Source organism: Pleurodeles waltl, chromosome 5 (assembly GCF_031143425.1).
Source record: "Pleurodeles waltl isolate 20211129_DDA chromosome 5, aPleWal1.hap1.20221129, whole genome shotgun sequence".
Lineage (NCBI taxonomy): Eukaryota > Metazoa > Chordata > Amphibia > Caudata > Salamandridae > Pleurodeles > Pleurodeles waltl.
In genome coordinates this window covers 450,588,831-450,614,652 of record NC_090444.1, presented here as the reverse complement: position 1 = coordinate 450,614,652, position 25,822 = coordinate 450,588,831, and positions in this window count along the sequence as shown.

Sequence of the window (25,822 nt, the reverse complement as noted above, 5' to 3'; positions counted from 1 at the left end):
ACATGTGATGTGGTCCTGTGGTCCACGGACATTGAGGACTGGGCAATGTCCCTATATTTGTAAATATGCATATTCGTTTGGATGTTGTTGCACTTATTCATAGTATTTTTCATATTTTACTCACTTTCTTCAAATCATATTGTCCTTGCATTATTCCTGAGGGGTATGGGGTGAATATGTAATGTTACCGCATCTTGTTGTGTGTATGGTTTTGGGGGTGGGGGGGTTTTGTGTTGCATGTGTGTGTCACCCTCTTATTCCTCCCTCCTCCCCCGTGTGCTAGGTGGCAATACTCACCGTGGTCGTCTTCACCAGCGTTGATGTTCATAATGCAGCAGAAGGTAGACGAGCATGAGGAATATGGCCAGCTCGGGCTCCATGGCGTCGTGGTTGTTCCCTGAGTCTCCACAGGTGAGTCCTTTGACTTCTGAGATCTGTTTTCGCCAGGCTTTTGATGTCATTGGTACCGCCCCGGAAAAGGTGTTGGATAGGCCGGTCATAATAGTGTGGGTGGTACATTGTTTTCCGCCTAGCTGTTGGCGGTTACCGCTGTGGTGCTTGTTGATTCTGCCGTGGCGGTCAGAGTCTTAAAGTGGCTGTTTGTCTGAGCAGTTTCCACAGTGGTTATAATTCCATTTATTGTTACCGCCGGGCTGTTGGCGGAATTACCGCCGCTTTATCACTGACCGCCATGGTTGTAATGAGGGCAATTGTGTTGAAAAAACATTTTTGTGTAGGCTTTAAAGTCTTAATAAATTAGAGGTATATGGACCATTAGTCTTCAAAGGCTGACAGACCCAAATTTAAAAAATCTTTGGTTTGGTCAAGGAGATTTTTCACCCAGGTGATGATATCAGATAAGCACATTGACCAATAGCTCTCTGATGCAACTTAGAGAAATATATTGCTGTGGCGATTACAAGCCTTGGGGACTCAGTCCCTGGCTTAGCTGAAGCGCCCCAATGGACCCTTTCCTCTATGTAACATTTTAAAAAAAAAGTAAATTATGGGTTAACACATTCTGAGTCATCATCATCATTTATTGATAGTTTGAGACATCGATCTCATCAACAACATACATTAGTGAATTAAAAAAAACACAATGTAAAAACCTTAAAATTAAAAGCAATTGAACAGCAGTAAATCATTATAAAAGACATAGGTGGTCATTCTGACCCTGGCGGTCTTTGACCGCCAGGGCGGAGGACCGCGGGAGCACCGCCGACAGGCCGGCGGTGCTCCAATGGGGATTCCGACCGCGGCGGTAAAGCCGCGGTCGGACCGGCACCACTGGCGGGGTCCCGCCAGTGTACCGCGGCCCCATTGAATCCTCCGCGGCGGCGCAGCTTGCTGCACCGCCGCGGGGATTCCGACCCCCCCTACCGCCATCCAGATCCCGGCGGTCGGACCGCCGAGATCCGGATGGCGGTAGGGGGGGTCGCGGGGCCCCTGGGGGCCCCTGCAGTGCCCATGCCACTGGCATGGGCATTGCAGGGGCCCCCGTAAGAGGGCCCCTACATGTATTTCACTGTCTGCTGCGCAGACAGTGAAATACGCGACGGGTGCAACTGCACCCGTCGCACAGCTTCCACTCCGCCGGCTCGATTCCGAGCCGGCTTCATCGTGGAAGCCTCTTTCCCGCTGGGCTGGCTGGCGGTCTGAAGGCGACCGCCCGCCAGCCCAGCGGGAAAGTCAGAATTACCGCCGCGGTCTTTCGACCGCGGAACGGTAACCTGACGGCGGCACTTTGGCGGGCGGCCTCCGCCTCCGCCGCCCGCCAAGGTCAGAATGAGGGCCATAATACATCATCACACAATTTAGAGCAACACAAGTTATAAGAAGGTGCATGGATCATTTTGAGGTGTGCCTGCTTGTGCCGACCCTAGTGCTTTAGTTCTTATTGCCCAGGCTGTAGTGAAGCCATTTTAGTGATGTTTGTGGGCATGTTATTTTACTAGCTAGGCCTGCTGTCTCTGCCCTTTAGCTCACTAACATTTTGTTTTATTTCATTTTCCTATTTTAGAAAAATCACATTTGTGGTGATGTTTTATTATCATTTATTTTGTTATCCTGTTGCTTAGGAAAGCATTTAAATTTCTTAGCATGACATTCTTTCACTCTGCTTTATTTAGGGCTGCGACAAGATAGGGTTGCCAGCACAAAGTGGTACACAGCGCCGCTAACTCTACATGGGGACACTTTCTCCAGAACCCTAGCTGTTTTATTATTAAAACATCTCTGTGTCCCCTGCACATTAGAGGAAATGTCCAGCCAGATTACTACTATTACATGCTGTCTGACTCCGCTTCAGCTGCTTGCTGAGACTACTGGTTCCCTGGCCTATTTGGAGAAGATGTCTCAATAGACACCAGGCTCCTTCACTACTGTCATACTCAAGTATGGGGGATGATGTCTTCCCGGGGGGTCCTGAGGGGCAGATTAGGGCCTATCCGGCTGTGCTCTAACATAGAACATTAGTGGTGTAGGTAGGAATCACACATCTTGTAGAGTGACACTATGTCGGGACATTTCTTGTGTTTCATTTTTATTGTAGCCATTCTGCTTCTAATATGTTTAATCATCCTAAATATTACAGTTCGTGTTATTTTATCTAGGACACAGCTGATTCAATAATTCTTATTGAACCATTCCCTGCTTCTGTTTGTCTTTGCATGTGTGACACAAATGTAACTGAGAGAAAAGGATGAGATCTGATCCAACACAATTTCCCTGAGAAGCCACAATGTCATGCGCCCAGTTGCCACAGATCACCCCTGCTCTTGGGCATAGGTGAGGCACTGCTAGCTGACCAGAAACTGATTAGACCAACAGTTGTCACATGGTGTGGGATCAAACTCAGTTACCCACAATTCAGGTGATTCTGCCATCTAAACCCAGCAGCCTCATTAGTACAATGAGATCGAACATGACTAGGCAATATACAAAAACTTTGAAATAGCCACAACCGCAAACAAGACAGGGTCACTTTTACATATTCTAAGGGCTTCAGCTTGAATTTGTAAACTAAGGGATCTACACATAGGGTTGATCCATTTATTTCTGGGTTTATTATAGATGGGCAAAAAACAGCAAGAGCTTGTCACTTTCTAGGACAGTTTAATAATAAGAGCAATGGTTGGATTCATGTCTCTGCTTCTCTCATTTGGCAGTAAAAGCAGCTACTAGGAGAGTCCTGAACCTCAATTGAAGAAAAAGGGACTTAGAACACACCGGGCAGATAACATCTAGGAAATTCTCTTCTTGGATATAGATTTGTGAAGGTAGAAGGCACTTGTTAAGGGGACTAGCATGGATTAATGGTCCCTGCTTCTAAAAACGTTTTTCCAGGGTGAGCTTTTTAACTTTAAAAGAGTCTCCTCCACAACTAGATTAGGGGAACAGACCAAAATTTCACTAGCCCCCACTTGATCCAGGCAACCACAGCCATCTAACCTTCCCCACCTCATTGGATCTCATAACTTCCTGCAGGTCCTTCATTGTATGGCTCAGTTGATGTGTACTCCTGATGTAAACCCAAAACAATAGAGGTCTCAAAACTATCTGCACCAAAATCCTATTGATCCCCAGATCAAGGTGAAGAGGTACCAACGGTTTGCCTTTCCATAAGCCCAAAATGCATCTAAGGAAATTGATTTCTGCTATACTCAGAGTGCTCATGTTGCAGTGGCTTCAGAGTTCCGTCCCATAAAGATCATGTCTCCCCTTACTTGTGCTTTGTACATTTCATGTGCTGGTCAGATGGGCATCCAGGCTGCTTTTCTGGCAAATTTATTTATGGTTGCAGCCCGATGTTTCACAATCAAGGTACTTTTGGTAATCTGCGGGTCCCATGAGCCAGTATCATCCAACCTGATGCCCAGATATTCAAACTGTCGGACCCTTTGTAGTACTTCAGAGCCCACCTTAATAACAGCTCTTGCTCTGACCCTCTTGGTATAAATCATATATTTGGTCTTAGATGTATTAATTTTTAGACTAAAATTGTCACAGAACTGATTGAAGCTACCATTCAAATTTTTGAGGCCCTTTCTAATTTTGGACTGCAACTAGGTGTTGTCTGGAAAAGGAGCACCTGTATCTTTCCCCCACCAAAGTTGGAGAATCATTAGCAGAGTTTAATAAATATGTGATGTAGTTGTTGATATATAGTAGGAATTGGGTTGGGGAAAGGAGACACCCCTGACGCATGCCTTCATTTATGCAGAAGCCCTCTGTTAATTATCATTTCACTCTGCATCTTACTTGTGCATAATATCCCTTGTGGAGCACCTGGGTCAACTGCAGGAGATCGGAGGGGGAATCCCCATCCTCAGAAATACCTCTCATAACCTACCTCTGGGCACAATGTCAAACTCAGCATAGAGGTTGATGAATGCCACATAACGGTCTCCCTTGGACAAATTCACTATCTTTTACTCTGCCAGGAGAAAGTGAAAGACCTGGTCTACTGAACTGGTCTTAAACCGAAAACCGGCTTGCAGTCTTGAAAGAATGTGGTTTTCCTCACACCATTCCAACAACAGCTCTAGCACCTGTTTGCAAAAGATTTATTGCAAGTTGTCAGTCAGGCTGATTGGGCGATAATTGGAAGGTAAACTGGGAACCCCTTTTTTTAGATGGCAGCATCTCTTACCCCTTCCATGATTGAGGGATCACCCCCTCTTTTGTGATAGCTTTGGACACCACATTAATATAGGGGACCCCCTCCCCAGGATCAAACTTAAACACATAAGCCGGAATTTTGTTGAGACCTGGGTCTTTCCTGGGTTTAAGTTTGGCCACAACTTGCTCAGTTTCCTCCAGGGTGAAAACTATTTGGGGGATAGATTGCGGATTGGCATCATTGTAGCCCCTACAGGCAGGGCCAGGCATGGAAGGAGGAGCAGTAGAGTACAGGAACTCAAAGTGGGAAACCCAGTCGCAGGGTAGAATTGATATTTCAGCAGGGCTGCCTGCCATCCTATTGCTGTTACTGACTAGTGCCCAAAATGTCCCTGGTCATTAGCTATAATGGTGTCGAATAGATCAGATGAGATGATGTCTTCCCAGACACCTTTAGCTTCTGTTAAAGTGGCCCGATAGATTGCCCTATGTTCCCTTATAGCCTGCCCATCCGTCTCTTTGATGGATTGGAGCACTGTCCATTTAACCAGCCATTAGACTGCACTACGTCTGGGCACCCCCTAGACTCCTTGGTAAAAAGATTCCTCAACTTGGCAAATACCATATTAGGCTCTACCAATGTCACTTTACTGTCGCCCCAACTGCTGCAGATATTACCCATGTGTATGGCCAGGATTGCATATAAGGTCCTAATTCCTTTGGGTGAGGAGCACACTGTTTCCCATTTCATGTTCTTCCTGCTGTTAGTGGTCATTAGGTGCATGCACAGAGGCTCAGAGTCTGCCGAGCAGGGGAGGGTCATGGGTTCTTTGAATCTTAATAAATAGTGGGTTATGGTCACTCTTCCCTCCACCACCATCATGCCATCTAGCTTGCTCCAACACCTTACATCCAAGAAAAAGTAATCAATTGTATTCAAGTAAAGACCTCGTCGGTGCAAGCTGTTTGTCCGAAGGCGATCACCCATTGCAAGCCAGATTCTGTGTGATAGCGTAAGATCCACTACCTGGAGCACCACTCTAGAAAGGTGTCTTCTCAAGGGGCAGACAAGGTCTGGGATACCCTGGAAGGAGTTTTTCATCTCCAGACAATTTGCATGCCAGGATATTCAGCGCGAATGTACGATTAAAATCCTCTGTTATGAATACATGGTGGGTATTGGAGTGGTCACCTAGCATGCTATCCAACAGTTCTAATGTTTTTGCTTCCTGTTTATAGCTGCTACTGCAATTGTAGATGTTAATTTTCATAAGGGCCTGGGATTTGGGGTGGGAAAGGATTATCCCAAGAACATCTGTGGAATCCACACGAAGGGGTATAACAGTATAGGCTGTGTTAGAGCGGACCAATATTAGTAATCCACCAGAAGGATGTTGAGCACAAGATTTAGTAGCCACACCTCTGCGCTTGATCTAGAGCCAAGTATCCTCGAATAAACGTGTTGTGACCGTTAACAAAAGTACCCCACTCAGGAAATTGGCCCTAGTGGCCCTAATGGCCCTAATAGCAGGAAAAATTTCTGCATCTGCAGGAAGTACAACCGCTAGACCACCCTTGGGAGGTAAAGGAGAGGAATCAACCACAGTAGCGGAGGGCAATGTGCACTGAGTGGGCTTTGCAGGTCTCAGAGATACAGTGTCCTTCAGGATCCTCTCAATTTCAATTCCCTCAAGTGGCTTATAGATGTGCTCTAGCTTTTCCAACACTAGAGCTTCAAATCTGTTTCACAAGTCCAGGGCCCATAAGATTCCTCAGCTGGTACTCTGTCTTCATCTGCACTCTGCCACATGGACTGCAGGACACAGTCTTTTCACCTTGGTGTGTTTAGCTATCTTTTTCCTTTTGCCTCTGGTAGCTGGACCAGGACTCACAGGTGTGGGAAAGAGACCACTAACTGCACTGAGGGACCTTCTTGGTCTTCTGGTGGTACTGTTGCTCCCCTCACCCTCATAGTTGAGTATGTATCAGCATCGGAATGTGGGCTTTGTGTTTTAGAAACCCCAGGAGTTCCAAGGACTATTGCCAGTCAGGGTTCTTAATAGGGAGGGTGAAAAGGATACCCAAAGTTCCAGCAAGTCGATTTCCTTGCCAATTAGGCCACTGCCCTCTGAAGGAACCCATCCAAAGTGGAGCTCTGCGGACCAATCCTCCCACTAGTCAGAGCTTTTTGTTTCCCTATGCTGGCTCGTCGAAGTAAATCAAAGTTTTGATAGCAGCGAATAACACACAAAAACAGGCAAGGTCCAGGCACGGGCCAGAACTCTACAACTCGATACCACTTTGGCACTAAGCACTGAACAAGACTTTCCTGGAGTGTTGCTGGGAGCTATTGGTTGAAAAGACTGCAACAGAAGAAAAAAACGTGTTACCACCTACCTCCAATCCCTGGCAAAAGCAGGTAGCCGCCACCACCCACAGGCCACAAGCTGAGAATCCATAAGCCGGGTCACTGGGACACTTTCTGACAATAACCCAGTGAAAAAGTTCACAAATATCTTGTAAGACTCTCTAAGAAAATAAAAAAACCTAATCACTTGCTTCCAGGGAGATTGTTTCTCCACCCACGCATGGCACTGACTGACAACAAGCTGAGTTCTTACAGGTAGACCATAGCATTGTGAGTACAGTGCAGCCTGTCACTACTAAACAGGAGTGTAAAAATGTTCTTCACTTTCGACCTGCACACAAATTGTCCGCACAGAAACCATTGAACCTCATTCAAAATTGATTCTAGAATATTTTTTTGTGGGTGAGGCAAACATCCCACTTTCATCAAATTAAAATTATTTAAGGTTCAGTAAAGTTCAGTTCATCAATCTTTATGCGGTTAAAGAGCAGAAAAGATCACACTTATACAATCAGCATTGCATTACATCATGACAGTTGTTTCGTCCTTCTCCTGAAAAGTCCAGCCTTGTGTTAATTCTTCCGCTCCTTGGTACCGCGGTGTTCCCAAACCGCAATTGCAGCCAAGACAATCAAGGAAATTAAGCCTTCAGGAGCAGGGCAGCTTTAGGGCAGTGAGAGCGGCATAGGTGGCACGAGGTGTGGACCTGGATTGGGGGTGGGGGGGCGCTGACCTCAGTGGGGCTCTGTGTTTAGCAATAACTTATGAAGCTTGCGACTTTGCAGCTGCTGAAAAGTTCCTTGTGCGTCCAACCTTCATGAAGAAGTTAAAATGTCAAGATAACTCTTGTGATTAATGTTCCTGCTGGGGAGAGAGATAGGAGTTTTGTCTAGTGGCAGCTTTGACTCTCCATAAAGTAGCAGAGAGGGTTAATATGCCTGCTGCAAAGAACAGAATTATATTTTATATGGATAGCTGAGTGGATTAGTAAAATCAGCCTTTACAATTGCTTTAAAACAAATGAATGTATGTGAAAGGGGGGGCTATGGAAAGATGAGGGGCACATTTGCTGAGTGGTAGTGAGAAAATCCGAGGAGGTGATCACCTCATGGGGTGGAGGGGTGCCAAAAAAGACAGTTGCACAGGGCACCACCAGCACTAAAGCCGGCCCTGTTCAGGAGTAGACACAGGCTGCCCTGCGCTGGTTCTGCAGTTTACACCACCCATTTGAGAGATTAGGCTCTATGGCCCACATTGCGCAAGAGCCGGGGGGGGGGTCAAGTAAGACTTGAAACACGTTAAAGGCACAAAAGGCATAAACGAAAAAATGAAAAAAACAGTAAGAGGAAACAAGCACCGCATATCTGTGGGAAGTATAACACCACTGGAAGTGACTGGCTGAGATTTTCAACTGACTGATCAAACCCTTAAGGCTCCATACATTAGGGGCAAGGAACAGTGTGTCTACCCTCACACAGAGACATTATTTAAGGCATGTACATGTTCTAGTTCTACAATATGCAAATAAAAAAACATTTTATTTTTCAAGTTCTCATCATATATAAATAAAAGCATTACAATAGTTTTGCATAATTATATGTGAACAAACATGAAGGAGGACAGGGACTTGCACACATACATAAAGAGGTAAAGAGAGAATATCTAATGGGTAGCAATGTAAAATAGACCAATATTGCCGGATGGTGATGTAATAAACCACAAGTCTAAAAACTGAATGGCTTGTAAATGTCACCAGAACGCTCAGATGGGAATCTAGAACCATGTAATCCATGATGCCTGTGATATATATTTTGCATATTATATTCTTATTCAAGGGCTGTTAGCTTTAAAAAAAACTGTTTTCTTCAAACTGTAGCTAAAAAAAGTCCCTGATTGGAAGTAGGATATTTCTTGAATAAATTGTTAATAAAACAATGGGTGATAATAAGGATTAGTGGCTTTTTCTAAATCTGCGGCCTCAGTATTGATGGCATAGCACTGGATTTATTTAATTTGCCACATAATTCTCCTCATATTTTGCAAAATTTGCAGATTTCACTAAAAATGTTGTTTCTATATAAAAAGCATACAAACAATACTGCCAGAGAGCTTGCCACTTAATTTATATTTTTGCTGCATACATTACATACCTTTGCTGCACGATGCGCGTTCACCATGCCTAATAATCCTAGTAGACTTGACAATGAGCTGTCATGATAATGATGAAATCAGTATTACACAGCACAGGAAAATGTGAAATATTTTCTCTGTGAACTAAGGGTTTTATACCACTCAACTGCATCTTGTGTAATAAAAACAGCAAAATACTTTGTTTTAATTAAAACGTGTCTTATGGGAGAACCCCTTTGGCCCCTTATGTGCTCTTTCTATTTTTCGGAGATCGCTGCCTCTGCGCTGAAGTGGCAGCTGCAACATTTTCCCAAATGTTGTGGGCAGCCTATGAGATTGTTTTGGCACCGTTATTGAAATACCTGATGGGAAGAAGAACTCCAGCTGTTAATCAAGAGCAATTATCGTTGTATATTTTTGATACCACATAAGTACCGCTGCCCTTTCGCAATACAAACCATCCAGATATATATCTAATTTTATATGAGGATTAACCTCTTCATGCTGTACAGGAGCTTCACTTAAAAAAAAGTCATTTCTCGAAAAAAGCACTTTCTGAGTAAAGTTCTAACTTTGTGTCAAATTTGGTGTAATTCAACTCAGCCCTTTTCTGTACTAGAGAGCAATCTTTCCTATGGGAATTAAAATGGGAAAGCACATTTTGAGGGCCTCCTTTTTTTCTTCGCCCCCGCTTGTCGGATCAGCGCAAAACAAGGGAGCAAAAGTTGATTAACGTTTTTTGAGGAAGTTTTGTGCAGATATCTCAGCTGATTCTATCCAAGTAAGTTTGAAAAAGGGTTCATGAGGTTTTCCGTGCTTCACATGGCAACATGGTATATCGTCATTGCTTGGGGGATAGGTAGGCAGCATTCTTGATTATTCGATTAATGTCAAGATGATGAATCTGTATTTAGGGTAGTCATCATGGGGTATGGTTTAGAACATCAGGAGTGGTTGGATATGTTACGTTTTTAACATATTGGGGAATGTGCCTTGAATGAGAGGTAGAGATAATGTTGAAGAGGGCTGCTGTTGATTCTCTAGAGTAGAACTTCATTTGGATGCCCACTTGATAGTTGTAGCTTTGAAATCTGTGAGGTCAATGAATCAATACTTTGCTTTATTCGGTACAAAATAGACCATAAAAGACATCCAATAAATACAAACATACAAATTTCATGATCATTAAATTAATAAAAACGTTATTAATACATATTTTGAATTCCAAAAGCAGTGTATATAAAATTTAGCACGCCTGTTTTATATCTACATTTCCCAAGTTAAGTAAATAAAAGTAGGCAAGCTGGGTAGTTCTAATACTTTTAGATAAAAATAGCGGACGTAAAAACCTTTTTCTTGGAATATCATAAAAAGTGCAGAACAGTATAAAGTGCATTGTGCTTTGGGATGTTTTTACATCACAGCAACACGGTGGAAGATTCTTAAACCAAGTTCCCCGGGTTGGAAATGCTTCCAAATAATGTAATGTATTCAAACGTAGCCTGGTAAGTAAGAACCTATGTCGCTCGTGGCTGATAGTGGTCAGATATAACATTGGATGTAATTGCTGTGTCTGGTTCCTCGCCTCAATTCTATCTGTAGCCAAATCTGGCTTTAAATCATACATTTCCTACCAGTATCTTTCCTTTACCTTTTTAATATCCCGCTTTGTCAGAAGGTCCGTCTTAAGAAAGAACTCCCCTAATCCTAAGGAAAGAAGAGAGGAGTGGACATATCTGAGCCAAGGTATGTACAATGATCGTGATAATAAAAGGCAATCCTATATCACCGTTCAACATAAATGGGATTCTGGTTTTGACCAAATTTATACCTATAATAATATGGGTTGGAGCTTTATGTGGCTGGATATACCTCTCAGGCCCACTTCTTCATGGCAAAACATTACTGAAGTTGATTGCGGGACTGCTAATAGCCTCCTTAGAAACATATTTTCTACAATCTGGAGGCTCGAACATTCAGCACATCTGTCAACACCAGAGCAGTACGCGCTCTATTGGCGACAAAAATGCAAAAACCCAGCACTCTCAAAACAACGTAATTTATGCATTGTGCTGATATGTTGTGGTTTAACCTTTTGCATTGCGGAGTTCAATCCTGAAAACTTATTTTCAAGATGCTTACAAATACTGTTCCTTTGCAATGTATTGCTGCAGGTTTTCAGAGTGTGTTACGGTGTGGCCCCTTTCCAGGGCCTTCCAGAGACTTTCCCTGCAACATTCCTGGGTATGGTTCTGGGCTGGGCCAAGACTCTATAAAAGAGAGCCATCCCAACTCCCAGTGCTCACTATTCAGAGGTCCCGGTGCAGAGCAGCAGCTTCTTCCTGAGCTCCTGTCCCGGCGGCCTATTTGGATCTTCCAGTCTTCTGCCCTTCATCCTTCATTGGTGATCATTGTTCCAGGCAGTAAGACATGCGTTGGACTGTTCCGACACCGTTATTGAGAATTTTCATATTCTTGTTTTAATTCTTAAATGAGTAACAGATTACTTGCACGCTACCATTTCTTGACATTGATATGGTAGTTTACAAATAGGCAAGACGCGCGATTTGTTTCATAAAGGTTTGACTTTGTTATTCATTGGCATGGTGGCTTAAGAATCGGCAAGACGCGCAATTCATTTTATGGTGTTTAAACATTGTTGTCCATTGCGCGCTACTATTTCTTGACATTTATTTGATGTTTTACGAATTGGCAAGATGCGCAACTCGTTTCATGGGGATTTAACTTTGTTGTTCATTGCGCGCTACCATTTCTTGACATTTACATGGTGGCTTAAGAATCGGCAAAAGAAGCGCGATTCATTTCATTGTACTTTGATCTTGTTATTTATTGTGAGCTGTTATTTCTTGACATTTACATCGTGTTTTACGAATCGGCAAGACGCGCGATTCGATTAATGATGATTTAACTTTGATATTCATTGTGTGCTACCATTTCTTGGTATTTTACATAGTGACACTCGAATCAGCAAGACGCACGATTCTCTCCTCGAGTTTATTTCATGTTGTTTATTGTATGCCACTATTCTAAGATATTTATTATGTAATATTCGAGTTGACAAGTTATGTGATTTGTTTCCTGAATCAATATTGTGTTATTCATGGTGCACAATCCTTTTATGGTGTTTTCTATATATATATATATATCTGCAATATGCGCAATTTGTGTTGAAACATTTTAAGAGTACACAGAAGGCCAGAGTTTCTAGATGCAATATTGTATGGTCCTAGTATACACTCTCAAAACAGGATTTATATGACTGGTTTAAACTTTAGTCAGAATGTTTTTTCTGATTCTCATGTAAAGGAAAGTACTTGAATAAGAAAGTTTTCATTTAATTCATCTTGATTCCCTCACAGGTATCCGGCCATCTTGAAACTAGTCATTTTAAACTTAACTCTTAGATTGTTCATGTTTTCAGAGTGACTAGGCTTAGAATCATAGTCTAGTATTGATTTCAGGAGATATAATTTTCATATCATGTGTTCTAACCTTTTTTTTACTACAGGTCTCCTTACCAGCTGTTACCTTCCTAATCCCCTTTTCCCCTCTTGAACTCTCTCAGTCTCTGTGATTTATCTATCGGAGTCTTGGAGCTGTTGAGTGGTGGACGTGTTGGGAACGTGCACAGACTCCGAGGATCTGGTGACTCTGACAGAATAGTGAGCCCACAAATTATTATCCTCCTGGCTTGTGTATGTTCTCTGCATGACCACGCTAGACAAGTTAGTCAAGGCTATCACCCAGCTACAAGCAGAGGTGGTATCATCCAAAGAATTGACAACTAGCTTAGCAGAGAGAGTGAGTCAGTTGCAAGATAAGGTAGAGAAGAAGGAACAAAGTCCCACAGGTGTGTCTTGGCCAGGTACTTCTTCTCAGGCTTCTGGAAGTAATCCGATTTCCCTAAATGTTCCTTTTGCAATTCCTTTAGCTCCCCCAGAACGTTTCTCAGGTGACGCTTTGAAAGCGCAATCTTTCCTGGTTCAAGTGGAACTACACTTCACCTGCAGACCAAATACTTTCCCCGATGCCCAGTCCAAAGTAGCTTTCTTGTTATCATATCTGTCTGGGGATGCAGCTACTTGGGAAATTCCTCTTGTGCGTAAAAATAGTCCCTTGTTGTACAACTGGAGAAATTTTGTTTGTGAATTTGAGAGAGTTTTTGATCATAGAACTGTAACACAGTCAGCAGATCGTGAATTATTAAATTTACGCCAAGGGAATCAAGACCTAGTGTTGTATTTAGCCAACTTTAACCGGCTGGTTGCCGAGACATCCTGGCCTGAAGGTAAACAAGTGGTCTTGTTTTACAAGGGACTCAAAGAGGAACTAAAAGATATCTTAGCGCAAATTGACCCACAACCTACAGACTGTCAAGAATTAATAAATCTTGTCTTGAGACTTGATCATCGTTTCGCAGAACGTAAAGGAAAGCGCAAAAAGATTGAAAAATATTCATGGCGCATTCATGATAACAGAGACTCAAGAACTCTGAAAGAAAGAACGCCGGAACCAATGGAAATTGGAACCATCAGAAGACCTTTGACCAAAGATGAAAAGGACCTACGCAGAAAAAATGGACAATGCCTTTAATGTGGGCGAAAAGGTCATTTTGCCAGAGATTGTCCAATCAAACCAAAGAACAAGCAAGGTCCAGTTCAGAAGGTCGCAGCCAATGCACCAGTCGAGTTGGAAAACTAAAACACCCAAGATGCAGAGAAGGGTTGCTCTTGGGTGTCACCGTGGACCCTTCATAATCTAGACATCTTAAACTGGAAATAAGAGTTCAGGTCAAGAAAAAGATCTATTTAAAAAAAGCTCTAGTTGATTCTGGGGCTACTGGGAACTTTGTTGATGTCCAATTGGTTTGTGAATGGGGGATCCCATGTATTGAAAAGAAGACCCCAGAAATCATCCAGGCAGTCAATGGAAAACTCTTGACTGGAGGTCCGGTAACTCTTCAGACTATCCCCTTGTCGATGATTTGTGAAGATAAGAATCAAAGAAAGAAACATAAAGAGAAAATCATCCTTGACGTGATCCATGATCCCCAATATGGGATTATCCTCAGCTTGCCATGGTTAACTCATCACAATTCGGAGATCAATTGGGCAGAACAAAAAATCGTGTTTTCAACTGCGCTATGTAACGAACAATGTCTCCAAAAAATTCAAGTACCAACAGTTTGCAACTCTTACATAGCTACTGCCGCAGATAAAGAAATTCAGCTGCCCAAACAGTATTCGTCTTACAAAGATGTGTTTTATGAGAAAGGCGCAGAGACTATACCTCCTCATAGATCTTATGACTGTCAAATTGATCTAGCCCCAGGTGCGATACTTCCCAACTGTCGTATAGATGCCCTGTCAGAACATGAAAATCAACATTTACGAAAATACCTAGATACATTTTTGGAGAATGGCTTCATTCGCCCCTCTAAGTCTCCTGCAGCTTTGCCTTTGTTTTTTGTTCCAAAAGCTAATGGAGAACTTCGAACTTGCATCGACTATAGGGGATTGAACAAAGTCACCATCAAGAATAAATATCCTTTACCCCTAATTCCGGTCTAATTGGAACAAGTAAAGAGAGCAAAAATCTACACGAAGCTTGACCTTTGAGGTGCTTATCATTTGGTCAGAATGAGAGAGGGTGACGTATGGAAAACAGCGTTCAAGACAAGATATGGCCTTTTTGAATACACCGTCATGCCTTTTGGTCTGTGTAATGCTCCAGCAGCATTTCAATTTTTCTTGAATGACGTTCTTAGAGAGTACCTCCACATATTTGCCATAGTCTACATCAATGACATTTTGATCTACTCAGACAATGAAAACAAACATGTCCAACATGTCAAGAAAATTCTTGCAGCCCTTCGAAAACACCATATATATTGCAAACCCACCAAGTGTGAGTTTCATGTTACCACAGTTGAGTTTTTAGGGGTTATTCTTACCCCTCAAGGTATGGTGATGGCAGAAAAGAAAGTAAAACGCCGTGTCTGATTGGCCCACCCCAAAGACTGTTTGTGATGTACAATGTTTCCTGGGGTTTGCTAATTTTTACCGGAGGTTCATAAATCATTTCTCCCAGACAGTGGCTCCAATCACTAAGCTACTAAGAAAGAAAGAAAAGTTTGTATGGTCCCCAGAAGCTGATCAAGCCTTCTCGACTTTGAAGAAAGCTTTCTCCACTGCCCCAGTCTTGACTCATCCTGATGCGAATCAACCTTTCATAGTGGAAGCTGATGTTTCAGATGTAGCAATAGGAGCCGTCTTATCACAATGAAATAAAGACACTGGTCAACTTCATCCTTAGCTTATATGTCTCGGAAGTTGAACGAAGCCGAACAGAACTATGTCATTGCTGAAAAAGAGCTTCTGGTGATTCGTGACGCATTTAAAGAATGGAGACATCATTTGTTGGGTGCCAAATACACTGTCACAGTATATACTGATCATCGTAATCTTCAATTCATGAGTTCGGCCAGACTTTTGACCCCTCGGCAATTACGCTGGATGCTTTTTTTTGCCGAATTTGATTTTGTAGTAACCTTCCGGCCTGGTAAAGATAATCGCAAGGCTGACGCCTTGTCCCGTCAAGAGTCTACCACGTTGCCTGCATTTCAAGCCTCCAGAGCTATCATTGCTCCTGACAAGGTTGTATGTATCATAAAAACAGAAGATTTTTTTGAAGAAATTCGCAACTCTTTCACTGTTGAAAAATGGCAAACATGGGCCCAAGCAGATCCCAAAAGGTCAATCAAGCAAGGTTTACCCTTTCATGAAGCTCGTTTGTTCGTACCCACTACCAAACTTCGCAAGATAGTGTTTCATTGGTTGCATGTTATACCTACGGCAGGTCACCCAGGTACTCCTAAAACTCTTGAACTGATCCAACGCTATTTTTGGTGGCCTACTCTAACAAAAGATGTAAAAGCAATGATAAACAACTGTGAAGTTTGTGCTCGCATTAAAACAAGTCATTCAAAACCAAAAGGGTTGTTACATTCACTTCCAACCCCAAGTCGTCCATGGGAGCACATTTCTTTAGACTTTATTACCGGTCTGGCAGTGGTTCAACAGCATTAAGTAATTCTGGTGGTAGTAGATAGTCTCACGAAATATGGACATTTCATCACCTATAAAAAATAGCCCACTTCTAGTGAAATGGCAACTATTTTACTGAACAGAGTGGTTCTTTATCATGGACTGCCAAAGGTTATCCTCTCCGATCGGGGGACACAATTTTCCTCAGGAAGACATGGTGTAAAACACTCCAAGTGACATCTACGCTATCTACTAGTCACCATCCTCAAACAAATGGTCAAACGGAGAGACTAAATCAGACTTTGAAACAATACCTACGTGCCTACGCTGAAAAGGCACTTCATTCTTGGACATCTATGCTCTGGTTATCTGAGTTAGCTTACAATAGCTCATTCCACACTTCTATTGGCGTTACACCCTTTTTTGGTTTATTTGGATATCATCCTGACACCTTGCCCATCACAATTCCTCAAGAAAGTTATCTTACTCCAGCTGTGTCAGAAACCTTTCAGCATTTACATCAAACCCAGAAACTGATTCAACAGCATTTAGAAAAAGCCAAACAAAAATATTAAAGACATTATGACAAGAAACATTGTGAGGGACCGCAATATCAACCAGGTGACAAAGTGTGGCTTTCCACAAAACATATAGACTTCAAAAAGAAGCACATGTTTAACCCCAAATTCATAGGTCCTTATACTGTCCTTCAGCAAATCAATCCGGTGACCTATAAACTACAATTGCCCAGATCCTTACGGATTCATCCAGTGTTCCACACTTCCCTCTTGAAAAAGGCATTCCAAAAGGTCCACCATCATCCAGCTCCTGTTCTAGTACAAGGGGAAGAAGAATACGAAGTCAAGAAAGTGTTAGATTCTAAACTGAGAGGGCGTAATCTATGGTATTTAATCTCATGGAAAGGTTATGGTTCTGAAAGTAACTCATGGGTTTCCGCAATCCGATGTTCATGCTCCAGTACTTGTGAGACGATTTCATCGTCTTAATCCAAGCAAACCAGTCTCTAGAGCGCGTCTGGGAGAGGGGAGTACTGTCAACACCAGAGCAGTACCCGCTCTATTGGCGACAAAAATGCAAAATCTCAGCACTCTCAAAATAACATAATTTATGCATTGTGCTGATATGTTGTGGTTTAACCTTTTGCATTGCAGAGTTCAATCCTGAAAACTTATTTTTAAGATGCTTACAAATACTGTTCCTTTGCAATGAATTGCTGCAGGTTTTCAGAGTGTGTTACGGTGTGGCCCCTTTCCAGGGCCTTCCAGAGACTTTCCCTGCAACATGCCTGGGCGTGGTTCTGGGCTGGGCCAAGACTCTATAAAAGGGAGCCCGCCCAACTCCCAGTGCTCACTATTCAGAGGTCCCGGTGCAGAGCAGCAGCTTCTTCCTGAGCTCCTGTCTCGGCGGCCTATTTGGATCTTCCTGTCTTCTGCCCTTCATCCTTCATTGGTGATCATTGTTCCAGGCGGTAAGACGGTGGTTGGACTGTTCCGACACCGTTATTGAGAATTTTCATATTCTTGGTTTAATTCTTAAATGAGTAACAGATTACTTTTGCGCTACCATTTCTTGACATTTATATGGTAGTTTACAAATAGGCAAGACGCGCGATTTGTTTCATAAAGGTTTGACTTTGTTATTCATTGCGTGCTACCATTTCTTGACATTGGCATGGTGGCTTAAGAATCGGCAAGACGCGCGATTAGTTTTATGGTGTTTAAACATTGTTGTCCATTGCGCGCTACTATTTCTTGACATTTACATGATGTTTTACGAATTGGCAAGACGCGCAACTCGTTTCATGAGGATTTAACTTTGTTGTGCATTACGCGCTACCATTTCTTGACATTTACATTGTGGCTTAAGAATCAGTAAAAGAAGCGCGATTCATTTCATTGTACTTTGATCTTGTTATTTATTGTGAGCTGTTATTTCTTGACATTTACATCGTGTTTTATGAATCGGCAAGACGCGCAATTCGATTAATGATGATTTGACTTTGATATTTATTGCGTGCTACCATTTCTTGGTATTTTACATGGTGACACTCGAATCAACAAGACGTATGATTCTCTCCTCGAGTTTATTTCATGTTGTTTATTGTATGCCACTATTCTAAGATATTTATTATGTAATATTCGAGTTGACAAGTTATGTGATTTGTTTCCTGAATCCATATGGTGCACAATCCTTTTATGGTGTTTACTATATATATATATATATATATATATATCTGCAATATGCGCAATTTGTGTTGAAACATTTAAAGAGTACACAGAAGGCCAGAGTTTCTAGATGCAATATTGTATGGTCCTAGTATACACTCTCAAAACAGGATTTATATGACTGGTTTAAAATTTAGTCAGAATGTTTTTTCTGATTCTCATGTAAAGGAAAATACTTGAATAAGAAAGTGTTCATTGAATTCATCTTGATTCCCTTACAGGTATACGGCCATCTTGAAACTTAGTCATTTTAAACTTAACTCTTAGATTGTTCATGTTTTCAGAGTGACTAGGCTTAGAATCATAGTCTAGTATTGATTTCAGGAGATATAATTTTCATATTGTGTGTTCTAACCTTTTTCTTACTACAGGTCTCCTTCCCAGCTGTTCCCTTCATAATCCCCTCTTCCCCTCTTGAACTCTCTCAGTCTCTGTGATTTATCTATCAGAGTCTTGGAGCTGTTCAGTGGTGGACGTGTTGGGAACGTGCACAGACCCTGAGGATCTGGTGACTCTGACAGAATAGTGAGCCCACAAATTCTTATCCTCCTGGCTTGTGTATCTTCTCAGCATGACCACGCTAGACGAGTTAGTCAAGGCTATCACCCAGCTACAAGCAGAGGTGGTATCATCCAAAGAATTGACAACTAGCTGAGCAGAGAGAGTCAGTCAGTTGCAAGATGAGTTCGAGAAGAAGGAACAAAGTCCCACAGGTGTGTCTTGGCCAGGTACTTCTTCTCAGGCTTCTGGAAGTAATCCAATTTCCCTAAATGTTCCTTTTGCAATTCCTTTAGCTCCCCCAGAACGTTTCTCACGTGACCCTTTGAAAGCGCAATCTTTCCTGGTTCAAGTGGAACTACACTTCACCTGCAGACCAAATACTTTCCCCGATGCCCAGTCCAAAGTAGCTTTCTTGTTATCATATCTGTCTGGGGATGCAGCTACTTGGGCAATTCCTCTTGTGCGTAAAAATAGTCCCTTGTTGTACAACTGGAGAAATTTTGTTCGTGAATTTGAGAGAGTTTTTGATCGTAGAACTGTAACACAGTCAGCAGATCGTGAATTATTAGATTTACGCCAAGGGAATCAAGACATAGGCGGTCAATCTGACCACCAAATGGCCGCTGCCATTCTTGCTTTCCCGCTGGGCCGGCGGGCGACCGCCAAAAGGCCGCCCGCCGGCCCAGCGGGAAAGCCCCTGCAACATAGAAGCCGGCTCCGAATGGAGCCGGCGGTGTTGCAGGGGTGCGACGGTTGCAGTAGCACCCATCGCAATTTTCACTGTCTGCAAAGCAGACAGTGAAAATCTTCATGGGGCCCTGTTAGGGGGCCCCTGCACTGCCCATGCTAGTGGCATGGGCAGTGCAGGGGCCCCCAGGGGCCCCACGACACCCGTTCCCGCCATCCTGGTTCTGGTGGTGTAAACCACCAGAAACAGGCTGGCGGGAAGGGGGTCGGAATCCACATGGCGGTGCTGCAAGCAGCGCCGCCATGGAGGATTCCCTGGGCCAGGGGAAAACCGACGGGAAACCGCCGGTTCCCCTTTTCTGACCGCGGCTTTACCGCCGCGGTCAGAATGGCACTGGAAGCACCGCCAGCCTGTTGGCGGTGCTTCCATTGCCCTCCACCCAGGCGGTCATAGACCGCCAGGGTTGGAATGAGGGCCATAGTGTCGTATTTAACCAACTTTAACATCCTGGCCTGAAGAAAAACAAGCGGTCTTGTTTTACAAGGGACTTAAAGAGGAACTAAAAGATATCTTAGCGCAAATCCACCCACAACCTACAGACTGTCAAGAATTAATAAATCTTGTCTTGAGACTTGATCATCGTTTAGCAGAATGTAAAGGAACGCGCAAAAAGATTGAAAAATATTCATGGCGCGTTCATGATAACAGAGACTCAAGAACTCTGAAAGAAAGAACGCCGGAACCGATGGAAATTGGAACCATCAGAAGACCTTTGGCCAAAGATGAAAAGGACCTATGGAAAAAAAATGGACAATGCCTTTATTGTGGGCGAAAAGGTCCTTTTGCCAGAGATTGTCCAATCCAACCAAAGAACAAGCAAGGTCCAGTTCAGAAGGTCGCAGCCAATGCACCAGTCGAGTTGGAAAACTAAAACACCCAAGATGCAGAGAAGGGTTGCTCTTGGGTGTCACTGTGGACCCTTCACAATCTAGACATCTTAAACTGGAAATAAGAGTTCAGGTCAAGAAAAAGATCTATTTAAAAAAAGCTCTAGTCGATTCTAGGGCTACTGGGAACTTTGTTGATGTCCAATTGGTTTGTGAATGGGGGATCCCATGTATTGAAAAGAAGACCCCAGAAATCATCCAGGCAGTCGATGGAAAACTCTTGACTGGAGGTCCGATAACTCTTCAGACTATCCCCTTGTCGATGATTTGTGAAGATAAGAATCAAAATAAGAAACATAAAGAGAAAATCATCCTTGACGTGATCCATGATCCCCAATATGGGATTATCCTCAGCTTGCCATGGTTAACTCATCACAGTCCGGAGATCAATTGGGCAGAACGAAAAATCGTGTTTTCATCTGCGCTAGGTAACGAACAATGTCTCCAAAAGATTCAAGTACCAAAAGTTTGCAACTCTTACATAGCTACTGCCGCGGAGAAAGAAATTCAGCTGCCTAAACAGTATTCATCTTACAAAGATGTATTTGGTGAGAAAGGAGCAGAGACTCTACCTCCTCATAGATCTTATGACTGTCAAATTGATCTAGCCTCAGGTCCGATACTTCCCAACTGTCATGTATATGCCCTGTCAGAACATGAAAATCAACATTTACAAAAATACCTAGATCAATTTTTGGAGAATGGCTTCATTCGCCCCTCTAAACCTCCTGCAGCTTTGCCTTTGTTTTTTGTTCCAAAAGCTGATGGAGAACTTCGAACTTGCATCGACTATAGGGGTTTGAACAAAGTCACCATCAAGAATAAATATCCTTTACCCCTAATTCCGGTCTTATTGGAACAAGTAAAGAGAGCAAAAATCTACACGAAGCTTGACCTTCGAGGTGCTTATCTTTTGGTCAGAATGAGAGAGGGTGACGAATGAAAAACAGCGTTCATGACAAGATATGGCCTTTTTGAATACACCGTCATGCCTTTTGGTCTGTGTAATGCTCAAGCAGCATTTCAATTTTTCTTGAATGACGTTCTTAGAGAGTACCTCGACATATTTGCCATAGTCTACATCGATGACATTTTGATCTACTCAGACAATGAAAACGAACATGTCCAACATGTCAAGAAAATTCTTGCAGCCCTTCGAAAACACCATTTATATTGCAAACTAACCAAGTGTGAGTTTCATGTTACCACAGTTGAGTTTTTAGGGGTTATTCTTACCCCTCAAGGTATGGTGATGGCAGAAAAGAAAGTAAAAGCCGTATCTGATTGGCCCACCCCAAAGACTGTTTGTGATGTACAATGTTTCCTGGGGTTTGCAAATTTTTACCGGAGGTTCATAAATCATTTCTCCCAGACAGTGGCTCCAATCACTAAGCTACTAAAAAAGAAAGAAAAGTTTGTATGGTCCTCAGAAGCTGATCAAGCCTTCTCGACTTTGAAGAAAGCTTTCTCCACTGCCCCAGTCTTGACTCATCCTGATGCGAATCAACCTTTCATAGTGGAAGCTGATGTTTCAGATGTAGCAATAGGAGCCGTCTTATCACAACGAAAAACAGACACTGGTCAACTTCATCCTTAGCTTATATGTCTCGGAAGTTGAACGAAGCCGAACAGAACTATGTCATTGCTGAAAAAGAGCTTCTGGTGATTCGTGACGCATTTAAAGAATGGAGACATCATTTGTTGGGTGCCAAATACACTGTCACAGTATATACTGATCATCGTAATCTTCAATTCATGAGTTCCGCCAGACTTTTGACCCCTCGGCAATTACGCTGGATGCTTTTTTTTGCCGAATTTGATTTTGTAGTAACCTTCCGGCATGGTAAAGATAATCGCAAGGCTGACGCCTTGTCCCGTCAAGAGTCTACCACGTTGCCTGCATTTCAAGCCTCCAGAGCTATCATTGCTCCTGACAAGGTTCTATGTATCATAAAAACTGAAGATTTTTTTGAAGAAATTCGCAACTCTTTCACTGTTGAAAAATGGCAAACATGGGCCCAAGCAGATCCCAAAAGGTCAATCAAGCAAGGTTTACCCTTTCATGACGCTCGTTTGTTCGTACCCACTACCAAACTTCGCAAGATAGTGTTTCATTGGTTGCATGTTATACCTCCGGCAGGTCACCCAGGTACTCCTAAAACTCTTGAACTGATCCAACGCTATTTTTGGTGGCCTACTCTAACAAAAGATGTAAAAGCAATGGTAAACAACTGTGAAGTCTGTGCTCGCATTAAAACAAGTCATTCAAAACCAAAAGGGTTGTTACATCCACTTCCAACCCCAATTCGTCCATGGGAGCACATTTCTTTAGACTTTGTTACCGGTCTGCCAGTGGTTCAACAGCATTCAGTAATTCTGGTGGTAGTAGATAGTCTCACGAAATATGGACATTTCTTCACCTGTAAAAAATTGCCCACTTCTAGTTAATTGGCAACTATTTTACTGAACAGAGTGGTTCGTTATCATGGACTGCCGAAGGTTATCCTCTCCGATCAGGGGTCATAATTTTCCTTCAATTTCTGGAAGACATGGTGTAAAACACTCCAAGTGACATCTACGCTATCTACTAGTCACCATCCTCTAACAGATGGTCAAACGGAGAGACTAAATCAGACTTTGAAACAATACCTAAGTGCCTACGCTGAAAAGGCACTTCATTCTTGGACATCTATGCTCTGGTTAGCTGAGTTAGCTTACAATAACTCATTCCACACTTCTATTGGTGTTACACCCTTTTTTGGTTTATTTGGATATCATCCTGACACCTTGCCCATCACAATTCCTCAAGAAAGTTCTCTTACTCCAGCTGTGTCAGAAACAATTCAGCATTTACATCAAACCCAGAAACTGATTCAACAGCATTTAGAAAAAGCCAAACAAAAATATAAAAGGCATTATGACAAGAAACATTGTGAGGGACCGCAATATCAACCAGGTGAGAAAGTGTGGCTTTCCACAAAACATATAGACTTCAAGAAGAAGCACGTTTAACCCCAAATTCATAGGTCCTTATACTGTCCTTCAGCAAATCAATCCGGTGACCTATAAACTACAATTGCCCAGATCCTTACGGATTCATCCAGTGTTCCACACTTCCCTCTTGAAAAAGGCAGTCCAAAAGATCCACCCTCATCCAGCTCCTGTCCTAGTACAAGGGGAAGAAGAATACGAAGTCAAGAAAGTGTTGGAGTCTAAACTGAGAGGGCGTAATCTATAGTATTTAATCTCATGGAAAGGTTATGGTCCTGAAAGTAACTCATGGGTTTCCGCATCTGATGTTCATGCTCCAGTACTTGTGAGACGCTTTCATCGTCTTAATCCAAGCAAACCAGGCCCTAGAGCGCGTCTGGGAGAGGGGAGTACTGTCAACACCAGAGCAGTACGTGCTCTATTGGCGACAAAAATGCAAAAACCCAGCACTCTCAAAATAACGTAATTTATGCATTGTGCTGATATGTTGTGGTTTAACCTTTTGCATTGCAGAGTTCAATCCTGAAAACTTATTTTCAAGATGCTTTCAAATACTGTTCCTTTGCAATGTATTGCTGCAGGTTTTCAGAGTGTGTTACGGTGTGGCCCCTTTCCAGGGCCTTCCAGAGACTTTCCCTGCAACATGCCTGGGCGTGGTTCTGGGCTGGGCCAAGACTCTATAAAAGAGAGCCAGCCCAACTCCCAGTGCTCACTATTCAGAGGTCCCGGTGCAGAGCAGCAGCTTCTTCCTGAGCTCCTGTCCCGGTGGCCTATTTGGATCTTCCAGTCTTCTGCCCTTCATCCTTCATTGGTGATCATTGTTCCAGGAAGTAAGACGGTGGTTAGACTGTTCCGACACCGTTATTGAGAATTTTCATATTCTTGGTTTCATTCTTAAATGAGTAACAGATTACTTGCGCGCTACCATTTCTTGACATTTATATGGTAGTTTACAAATAGGCAAGACGTGCGATTTGTTTCATAAAGGTTTGACTTTGTTATTCATTACGTGCTACCATTTCTTGACATTGGCATGGTGGCTTAAGAATCGGCAAGACGCGCGATTAGTTTTATGGTGTTTAAACATTGTTGTCCATTGCGCGCTACTATTTCTTGACATTTAGATGATGTTTTACGAATTGGCAAGACGCGCAACTCGTTTCATGAGGATTTAACTTTGTTGTTCATTGCGCGCTACCGTTTCTTGACATTTACATGGTGGCTTCAGAATCGGCAAAAGAAGCGCGATTCATTTCATTGTACTTTGATCTTGTTATTTATTGTGAGCTGTTATTTCTTGACATTTACATCGTGTTTTATGAATCGGCAAGACGCGCAATTCGATTAATGATGATTTGACTTTGATATTCATTGCGTGCTACCATTTCTTAGTATTTTACATGGTGACACTCGAATCAGCAAGACGCATGATTCTCTCCTCGAGTTTATTTCATGTTGTTTATTGTATGCCACTATTCTAAGATATTTATTATGTAATATTCGAGTTGACAAGTTATGTGATTTGTTTCCTGAATCCATATTGTGTTATTCATGGTGCACAATCCTTTTTATGGTGTTTACTATATATATATATATATGTATATATATATATCTGCAATATGCGTAATTTGAGTACACAGAAGGCCAGAGTTTCTAGATGCAATATTGTATGGTCCTAGTATACACTCTCAAAACAGGATTTATATGACTGGTTTAAAATTCAGTCAGAATGTTTTTTCTGATTCTATTGTAAAGGAAAGTACTTGAGTAAGAACATTTTCATTTAATTCATCTTGATTTCCTTACAGGTATTCGGCCATCTTGAAACTTAGTCATTTTAAACTTAACTCTTAGATTGTTCATGTTTTCAGAGTGACTAGACTTAGAATCATAGTCTAGTATTGATTTCAGGAGATATAATTTTCATATCATGTGTTCTAACCTTTTTCTTACTACAGGTCTCCTTCCCAGCTGTTCTCTTCCTAATCCCCTCTTCCCCTCTTGAACTCTCTCAGTCTCTGTGACTTATCTATCAGAGTCTTGGAGCTGTTCAGTGGTGGACGTGTTGGGAACGTGCACAGACCCCGAGGATCTGGTGACTCTGACAATATCCCCAAGCCCCTGCTTCAAATGTCGCAATAGAAAGACATTTACTAGAAAAAACGGTCATCATCTCTTTTACAGGTTTGTGTTGCAACCTTTTTGAAAATCTAAAAACGGCTTCTATGGCTTTCTGAAATTGTATAGAACGTATGTTTACT